The sequence below is a fragment of the Ascaphus truei genome, chromosome 3, assembly GCF_040206685.1.
Source record: "Ascaphus truei isolate aAscTru1 chromosome 3, aAscTru1.hap1, whole genome shotgun sequence".
NCBI lineage: Eukaryota > Metazoa > Chordata > Amphibia > Anura > Ascaphidae > Ascaphus > Ascaphus truei.
In genome coordinates, this window is record NC_134485.1 from 397,847,290 (window position 1) to 397,857,481 (window position 10,192).

Consider the following 10,192-nt stretch of genomic DNA (forward strand, 5'->3'; position numbering starts at 1 on the left):
GAGGTAAATGCAAGATAACACAGTCGCACTCTCTCACTAGTTACCCTTTAATTATTAGAGCGATGTGACACTACTTGACATGTCCTCTCTTGTACCAGCGAAGTTGAAAAATAATGAGTGCAAAAACCCCATTGTCTGTGTTTTCCTACTGTGGTTTCTAAAAGTACAATTAAAAAAACAGAAAAATTAGGGCAGGGGACCTGACTTGCAAGCTCATTAAAGCACGACGGCATTAATTGGTCTAAAAGCATTAAGTAAAGCTTTTATAGCACATTCAGATTCATTGCAGGTTTTGAAACTTGTTAAGGGATCAGCATAAGATTTAGGGGGTAATTAAATATAATCCGAAAAAACTACTTGGATGTGGGTTTTCGGATATCGGACGCTTCTGCTTTTATCGAATCACACCCCCGTAGTTGTACATTAACTTTTAAATCCTAATATGCATCTTAAAGTATGCTGCATACGTGAAGAACACTTGGAACAAGAGACTTGTGAAGTCCCCAAATCTCTTACAGAACAAATATTATTGATCCATTAACACAGGGGAACGCAATCTTTTTTTCCCTGCGCCCCCCTGTCTGCTCTTCCCCTCTCTTCGCGCCCTCTTACCTTAGCTGTGGCGTCGGCATCATGGCAACGCAACGTGTCTCCAGGAACAATGTTAGTGCAGTCTACAGAGGCCTTTGCCACTTGCACTACTGGACCAGCAAGGAGACTAGAATTCTACACATAGGGATACGAAAAACCAAACCTGATAATGTATTTGTCTAGTCATGTGCTGCTGGCTTTGCCTACTGTATAATTGTTCTGCTGTACTTGTAATCTATGGGGGTTGTGGAATGGGGAAAAAAGTAAGCAATGTGGGCAAACAGGTACAGCAGCACGCATATTTGCCCGCATAGTTCCCTTAGGCATAGGTAAAGGAGGCTACATTTGGAGGCGCTGCTGTGATTCATACCTGGGGTGCCCGAGATAGCACAACCGAATTTAGGGAACCATGTTTGTACCCTCCAAACAAGAGATCCGTCAGTGAGCCGTGGAATTCCACTAGTCTCCCCGCCACATGGTCGCGGTGGGGGATGTCCCGGCTGGCACACACCCACAGCAAGTCTGCACCTCCCCTAAGGCGGTTTCCTGGTTTTGCCAGAGCCCGGGCCCTATGCCAAAAGTGGGACCCTACCTACCGTTGGAGTGTAGTCATAGTTACCGCTGACAACGAGTTAAGTGAAGATAATTGCCCCCGGGCCCTGCATTTTCCACAAGCCCTACCCACTGGTTGTCCGCTCAGATTCCCCGACCTACCCATACAGATGGAGGATTTCAGTCCCCGACCAGCCTCAGTGTGGTCTTCACGGCCATCCCCTGAAAATTGCCCCAGATCAGACAGAACATAGCTAATTCAGTCTGCTCACAGCGGACGGTTGGATTGCTGTAGTCGATGCTCGTCCGAAGGCACGGACGTCGAGGAAGTATTACAGAGATTGGCTGACAAATTTGCGCAGCCCTCCCAGGGTGATCACTATCGCAAGCTGAAAGCCTTTTCTGGGGTGCGGCCCACACCACTGAGATAAGAGGAGTTTGCAGAGTGGAGAGACCATGCGGTGCAAATGCTACCAGAATGGACTTGCATGGACGCTATCAAGAGACAGCGAATCGTGGAGTGTCTGCGGCCCCTGGCCGCCAACATACTGCACCGACACACTTTATTCGAGCAAATACCTGGTATGTACCTGGCAGATACCTGGAATGCGCCGCTCCTCACCTCTGACAAGCCCCGTTGCATTTGCCTTCCCAGCCTGGGTTCATGCCTGGCTGACGGGCGGCTGATCTGTTAAATGATAATGATTAGGATTTAATAGGCTGCAATGCTTCGCGTGTCTACCAGATGGGATAAATTCATGAATTGTAATGCAGAATATATATATATATATACTGTGCAGTATTGCAGCCAGAGGGAATAAAATGCTTCAATCCCTGCCTGGAAAATAACTCAATGCACTCGGGCAGAAAACAGTCACAAACCTCAATACACCCGGGTATACCCGAATTCGTGGGACTAGCCGAGCTCGAATAAAGTGTGTCACCAGTGTAGTGCAATTATATCATGAGTGCCATGCAGAAGCCGATGCCCAAGCTCTGATACGGGCCTTAACCAAAGCCTATGACACAAAGGACGACCCCCATTGCGTTGCTTGCCCAGTTCCATGCTCACAATCAAAAGGAGGGGGAAGAATGATCAGAATTTCTTTCACGGCTGCAACTGGCGCTGTAGACCCTAATTAACAAGAAGGTCATTCTCGTGACTGATCTAGATGATTATCGAACCAAGCAATTCCTGTTGGGAGCATCGCTCACACACCCCTTCGTTGCCAGGATCTGCTGCACACTCTCTACAGAGAACCCTCCTAACTTTGAGGATCTAATGGATCAAGAAGTCATCCTGCAGTTTCAGACTCCTGAGTCATCCTGGGAATCATCCAAAAGGTAGAGTAAACCAACTCCATCCAAGAAGTCTAGTGCGAAGGAGAATCCTGAGGAAAATACTCTCCAGGGTCCTTTCCGACAGACCCCCTCGATGCCTAGGACTTCGGCTCCTAACCCCTGCTTCAATGTGACCCGAAGCAACCGTTGCTTTAACTGCCACCAGGAAGGTCACTTCACACGGGACTGTCCGAAGCCAGACTCTTCCACCCCAGGAGCCATAGCCTTCACCGTGCAGTCGGCAGAACAGCCGTCCACACCCTCGGATAGTGCCCCTGTGCCTAGCCCTGAAAGGGATCCCCACTCTGATACCTACAATAGAGTAGGACCTGCGGCCATAGTATGAGTACTAGTGGAGGGCATCTACTCATCTGCATTGTTGGACACTGGGACGCAGCTGACCATCATCTACCGACCATTTTACGACTTGCATCAAAGCATCTGCCTATGCAGTCGGCAGAAAAGATTAAATTGTGGGGCCTTAGTAGTGAGGACTACCCCTTTGATGGCGTGATTCAAGTGCGGTTGGATATACCGCAGCTCAATACCAATAAAACCCAACCCATGGAAGTAGAAGCCTTGATATGTCCCGAGCTCCAGGAACAACCAAGTTCCCCCATCATCTTGGGGAGCAACGCGTATGTTGTAAGAGCCTTGATCCGGGCCTATCTGCAAGAAGCTGGTGAACTATCCCTATCATCTCTGCGGATTCACCCCGTATTCAAATTGGAATGTTATAGAATCTCTGCCCAAGAAGGATTTGGACAATTCTTCAACCTGGAGAACGGTTTGACAGAGATTCGGTTGAAGCATATATAGAACGATGTTCTGTTATATACAGTGCTCAAATGAGACAGATCATTGGTAGCATGTGTATTTAAATAAATAAGCTTGATTGGAGAAAGTTCATAATATGGGTGACCAGAGAATCAGTGAGTGCTGGTAAGTACAGGTAAATGGTGCAATGATACACAGATATGAAGTCCTGGCAGGTGGTGTAGACGGGAAATAATTACCAAATCCCACTAATCCTCCTCCTATTGGGACTATGTCTCAACACTAATAATAACCTGTAATACACAACTCGGCAATAACCACAGCTACAGCCTGAATGGTAATGTACTCACATCTGGTCATCCGTTCTGTCTCCGTTGGTGTGCATCACGCAGTGTAGCAATTGAAGAATCCCAGCAGGGTATAGAAGCGGAGCACAGCCGATCAATAAGGGATTAGTCCGGGGTTACGGCATATCCGTTGAAAAAAACTTTATTGAATAGACAACAACATGGTGCAGGAAGGTAAAAAATGAAGTCCTCTTACGCGTTTCATGCCTGGGATGGCGCTTCGTCAGAGATTCCACCAGGGGGAGTGAGGCACAGGGCTGCTGTACCTAACTACCCGAGCTGCGACGAGGTTGACTGGTACTTTTCACTAGAGACCACGCCCGAGGAGGACGCCAAAAGAGGGTTCAAGGTGGTGCCAGAGATGGAGTGGATGTATTCACTTCCTCTGCGGTTCAAGGTGACTATCCAGAACACCTCGCCACATCTTATACGGTTTGACGTTGGTCAAGCACTGGGTCGTATATACCCGGTTACGCAAATAGATTCCTTGACTCATTTAAACATGACTACCGTGCGAGAAGCCCCTACCGGATTGCAGTTCGACTTTGGGGAACCATCCTTGCTCGCAGAGTGGAAGAAACAGCTGAGCGACAAGCTAGCAGAACACCAGGAGGTGTTCTCCACCAGTGAGATGTATGTGGGCTGCAGCAAGAGTGCTCAACACACGATCCGATTGAATGACGCCACTCCATTTCGAGAGAGAACCAGACGCATAGCTCCCAGAGGTGTGGAGGATTTTAGGGACGTCCTGAAAGAGATGGAGACGGCGGGTGTCGTAACGGAGTCCCATATGCCTCTCCTATTGTGGTAGTGCGGAAAAAGAACTGATCCATACGCCTATTTGTGGACTACCGCACCCTAAATCGCCACACGTCCCGGACCAATATACCTTGCCACGTATTGAAGAGATCCTCAGTGCCTTATCAGGCAGTCAGGGGTTCAGCGTGCTGGACTTGAGGTCTAGATACTACCAGGTACCCATGAGCCCCGAAGAGCAGGAGAAGACTGCATTTGTCTGCCCCCTTGGGTTTTACCAGTTCACCTGGATGCCCCAAGGCATTTGTGGTGCACCTGCAATGTTTGAGGTTAATGGAAAAGACCATTGGTGACATAAATCCCGGGAATGTCTGGTCTATCTGGACGATATCATTGTGTTCTGAAGATTGTTAGAAGAGCACGACGAACGCCTTCTGAAGGTTCTGGATTGACTGGGGAAAGAAGGCCTGAAGTTGTCCCTGGACAAATGTCGCTTCTGCCACACTTCGGTCACCTATGTGGGCCACCTAGTGTCCGCAGAAAGAGTGGCTACCGACCCCGCTAAGGTCAAAACCATAGTGAACTGGCCCAGACCAGATAATGTGATGGAGCTACGATCCTTTTTGGGGTTTTATGGATACTACCGAAGATTCGTAGAGTGATACTCAAGCAAGACCAACGTTTTCAACAATCTGTTGAAGATCTACCCAGAAGAGCCTCTGCTAAAAGCCGCAACCCCACAAACACCGGGGACAAATGGACTTCCGCCTGCGAGAAGGCCTTCAGAGGGCTGAAGAAGAGTTACACTGAAGCCCCTGTCTTAGCCTACGCAAACCCTGGGAAACCATATATCCTACACGTGGATGCCAGTATCTATGGGCTGGGAGCGGTATTACACCAAAAATACCCTGCAGGCCTCCGGCGGGTAGCGTATGTGAGTTGCAGCCTAACGGCGAGCTTGCAGAACTACCCAGTCTCTGAACTGGAATTCCCAGCACTCAAGTTGGCTATTGTAGATAAACTTCACGATTATCTTTACGGGGTCTCCTTTGCGGTGCGAACCGACAATAATCCTTTGACATATATCATGACCTCTGAAAAGTTAGATGCCACTGGCCACAGGTGGTTTGCTGCCATGTCTAACTATCAGTTCACACTGAAGTACAAGCCAGGGCCCATGAACATCTGAGACTATGCAGACGCAGATGGACTGAGTGCAACGTCAGACGATAGCCCGTAGGAAGAAATTCCTGGACCTGGGATTCAGGCCATGTGCTCCACAGAGGCTATCGTGGAGGACAAAGTAGCCTTTTCTGAACTCAGATTAGCAGACTCATTGGGGTGTCAGTCAAAGGCACGTCCAGCAGCATACTGCCATCCTTAAGACATGTCCATCACGCAAGATACCATGAGGTGGAAGGAATTAGTGATAAACCAGATGCAAGACCATTACGCCAAAGCCATATGTCGGGTCATCCAAGAAAGCAACCCTTCCTTAGTGAAGCGTGCTCCCGCCAACACGGTTGCCGTCATCATGAGGGAATGTCACCATTTCCACATGGACTGTGGCCTTCTCTAGCGGGTTATCCCCTATCACAACTATCCTGATAGGAGACAACCTGTCCTGTCCAGAAGCTTGCAGTACCATGTCTTACGATCTCTGCACGATGATCACGGACACCTGGGAGTGGACAAAACATTCAGACTAGTAAGAGAGAGAGGTTCTTCTGACCCAAGATGCGGAAATCAGTGGAGCACCATTGCCGGAGGTGTCTGCGGTGCATACTGCGAAAAACACTGCCAAAACATGCAGCCCCAATTGGCCACTTAAAGAGCTCTGGTCCCATGGACCTAGTCTGCATGGATTTCCTCTGCATCGAGGCAGACTCAAAGGGTATTGGGAACGTCTTGGTAGTAACAGACCATTACACCCGATAAGCTCAAGCGTTCCCTACCAAAGTTCAGAAAGCTCTCACAGTAGCCAAAGTACTGTGGGAGAAGTACTTTATCCATTATGGGTGACCTAATCTGATGCATTCCAATCAAGGGAGAGACTTTGAGAGCAAGTTAACCAAAGAACTTCTAAAACTGCTCAATATCGAGAAGTCTCGTATGACTCCCTATCACCCTGAAGGAGATGACTTGCCGGAAAGGTTCAACCGAACTTTACTGGATATGCTAGGCACTGACGGGCTCCGAGAAAGCTGAATGGAGCAAGCATGTTGAGCCGTTGGTACATGCCTACAACTGCACCAGGCATGAATCCACCGGGTACACACCCTATTTTATGATCTTCGACAGAGAGGTGCGTCTACCTGTGGAAATTCGTCTCCGAGTATCCACCGACGGTGTACCGATCATGATGCACTACAAATATGTGCAAAGGCTCCAGGATAACCTCCGTAGAGCACATTAGTTGGTGGGAAAAGGCCACCACCAAGTTGAAAAAGAATAACAAGTGGAGGTATGACCATAAAGTACGTAATCGGGAACTTCGGCCCGGAGACGCAGTTCTTCTGCGGAATTTCGGAATACCAGGAAACCATAAGTTAGCGGACCGCTGGCGAGAAACTCCCTTCGACGTGGAGTTGCAGATGCCGGGCCTCCCTGTATATCGCATCCGAGATTCAGAAGGAATGGTAAGGGTCTGGCATCGGAATCACTTGCTACCTTTTCCTCAAGTGGGGGAAAGTGACTCTGATCCATCCTCAATAGTGCCGGCAAATGAACAGGAGTCCAGAGAAATCCCGAATGGTGCAACGGAAAATAATCAGGATCATTTGGAAGGAACCTCTGCCACCAGAAATGGAGACTGGTGGGCACCACCTGAAGAAGTAGCGGGTAATGGGCCTGTCCTCCATGTACCCTCCCCAGCGGCTTCAACAAGCCAACCACTTGACCCAAGGAGTCAGAGTTTCGTTCCCACTAGAGACTATGTAGCTCAAGAGCCACACCCTATGAGAGGGCCAGGGCCTCAAGCCCAAGCCGATGGTAGCCTCTCCACTCAAGAAGATGTTGTAGAAGAGACTCGTCGGCGTCCAAGAGGGAGACGCCCTCCAATGAGAATGGCATATGATTCGTTAGGGGCAGCTGTCTCTGAGCAAGTTTGCCTCTATCATGACCGTGCTCACTGAAATATTCAATATTGTTTAAAGGTATATTGTAGAAAGTTAAGTTGTGTGTATAATATGCATTTTCCATTATATAAGAGTATGTATATGTGTTCTCAAGTGGGGACATTGAATTTTCCACCAGTGTGCGGATGTAGCAGAGTCCTCCTCCTTACCTCTGGTGAGGGGGAACTGCTTGGTTGCCCGTTGTAGCTCTGCGCGAGTGGAGAGATGTGGCAGCGGCCGCTTCAGAGCGCCACGCATGCGCATTTGCGCCCGGAGTGGCGCCCATCTTTAAATGGCTTCAAAGGCCCATAGAAACTACAATCCCCAGAATGCTTTGCGAGAATAGCGCGGCGGCCATCTTAGGATGGTTCCGCATATGCAGCCGTGGAACTACAAGTCCAAGAATCCCTAGAGTGAGGGACTGTACCACATGGGACTGCCCAGCCAATAGGATTGTAGCAAGGGGGAAAACAGGATATCCTCCTCTTGCAGGGAGCTCGCGCGCCAGTCTGGACGGAGGTGGCAAAGGAGAAGGTAGTGTCCAGCGAGCAGTGCTTCCTGGCCTAGATCTTGCACCCTATGCCCCAAATAGGCCTTGAGCCATAATAGAGGAGTGTTGTAAGGAAGGCCCCAGATAGGGACTCTTCCCCTTACTGATATTTCTGCACAGGTGACTGGATGGCCACGCGGTGCTCTGCGACCTGGGATCAGGCTGCAGTAGTACCCCAGAACATTCAGGTGTGGCCCTCCGGCTAGAGTTCACCTCACGAGGAGGATCAGGATCTGTTGGGAGAGAGGGGATTTGTGTTGGATGCCACGATGCGTGTGACCTGCTCCAACTCACTACGCCAAGCAGCACCAGGGTACTCTAGTACCCAAGCAGGTACCCAACGTTCACCTACATCCACAGGGGGTAGCGCTACCTCACATTTGGGTGGAAATTGCTGCGACAGGACACATGGGGTATTGGTACCACAGAACCCTCAGTACTTTGGGGGAACCACCACGTGTTGGGGCACTGGGTTCATACTGTGGGTACAATTATTTATTATTATTTTTTTTTCCACAAAAAGGTTTTTATTATTGGATTACAGTACATTGCATACAGTGTCTACCAACCCGCTATCTTTCTTTATTGTACCATAACCCAATTTTTCTTTTTTCCGCTGTCCTCCGTTTTAACACAGACATACCGGGTAGACTCACTCACGAACCTAACAAACCAGACGGACGGGTACAATTATTATATGTTATCTGTTTTAGTATGTGTGTACAGTATACCTTCGTTATATACATTGTGTGGTGTATTACTATTACTGTATATCAGATCCTGTGAGGGGTTATCCCGCCAATGCTGGGATCCCTCAGAGGTGGAGGCGCTGCACGCAAGGAGAAAGAGCTCACCCCAGGCCTTCTGTTAGCAAACGGGTACAGCAGCACGCGTAGTTACCCGCGTAGTTCCCTTATGCATAGAGAAAGGGGGCAACACATATGTGCCATCCTCTAATCTTCTGACATACTACTACTGTACATGTCTATGATATAACTGCAGGCACTATCCTCCACTCAGCCCTTCTACATTGGATCAACTATTGTTCCTACTGAGGTGTATGAGTGAAGTCCTCATCTAGGAGAGACCTTTCCGACAGGGCTTCCTCCTTCCCATTCCCAAGTTCCCCTTGTGCGCCGAACAAACAATATTGTACTATCTAGGCTAAGCGGGTATCTCTGTTCTCTTGTGCTGGATATTTAAAGATGTGTATGAAATATAACTTGAACTCAATATGTGGCATTAATGCTTTGGAGCTTCAGCATCCAGATGTTTTTTTAACGGGCTGTTTATTTGTTTACAGAACACAAAAGCTCCCCCAACTGCTTCCTGCAGGAAAACCCATCTGCTTGCAAAATTCTGCATTACAACCTGCCACCGCTGACTGGTTCACGTCGGAGACGCCATAATGAGGCAGCTGAAAGGAAAGCCCAAGAAAGAAACTTCGAGAGATAAAAAGGAGAGGAAACAGGCAATGCAAGAAGCTCGCCAGCAGATAGCCACTGTGGTGCTTCCCACGCTGGCCATCGTGGTGGTGTTAATCGTCGTCTTTGTGTATGTGGCAACACGTCCAAACACCATTGAATAATGTGTTCTCCCGTGTGTGGGCACAAATGCCTTGTGCCAGTGACGCCAAAAACAACTTTTCTAATTTTAACACTTTGGTAATTTGTAGGAAAGACCCTTTAAATCATCTGCAGTGTTTTTAGCCCATTGGTTCTGCCTTGTCCTTTTATTGAATGTAAAAATAAGTTGTGTCTTAACAAATGTGCCATACATTTTATGTAAAAAAAAAAAAAATACAGCCGTGCCTTGTACACTTTAAAAAATGTTTTTTAAATGATGATGAAGCTTAAAACGCAAGATCTAAGAAACCCTGTTTAAAAATGTCTTGCCACCGTTGAAGGTATATGAAACTATTGATAATCCATTTCGCAGTTGCCAAAGGACTACGCTTTGTGGTAATGTCAATTGAAGTATATTGTATCCTACAGCCCTGATATTTATTTTTGGAATAAAGAATGTAACAATCATTTTTGTTTTTGTGAAGCACAAGTTTTACACTGAATGTTGTTTATTTTTAGTCTTTTCAGTCTAACCATGAAAATAAATCTGAATTCCCTATTAATTTGCAGCATCTCTAGGCCCTTCTGACATTCTAA

At 47.9% G+C, this 10,192-nt stretch overlaps 1 long non-coding RNA gene across 1 annotated transcript in view; it reads left to right on the plus strand.

Moving 5' to 3' along the window:
* Positions 1-9,430, plus strand: part of LOC142490347 (uncharacterized) — a 56,614-nt gene extending 47,184 nt beyond the window's left edge. The window contains exon 3 of the long non-coding RNA XR_012800034.1: positions 9,334-9,430. This is a non-coding gene — a long non-coding RNA (uncharacterized LOC142490347). The remainder of the gene's footprint in view (positions 1-9,333) is intronic.
* Positions 9,431-10,192: the final 762 nt, after the last annotated feature.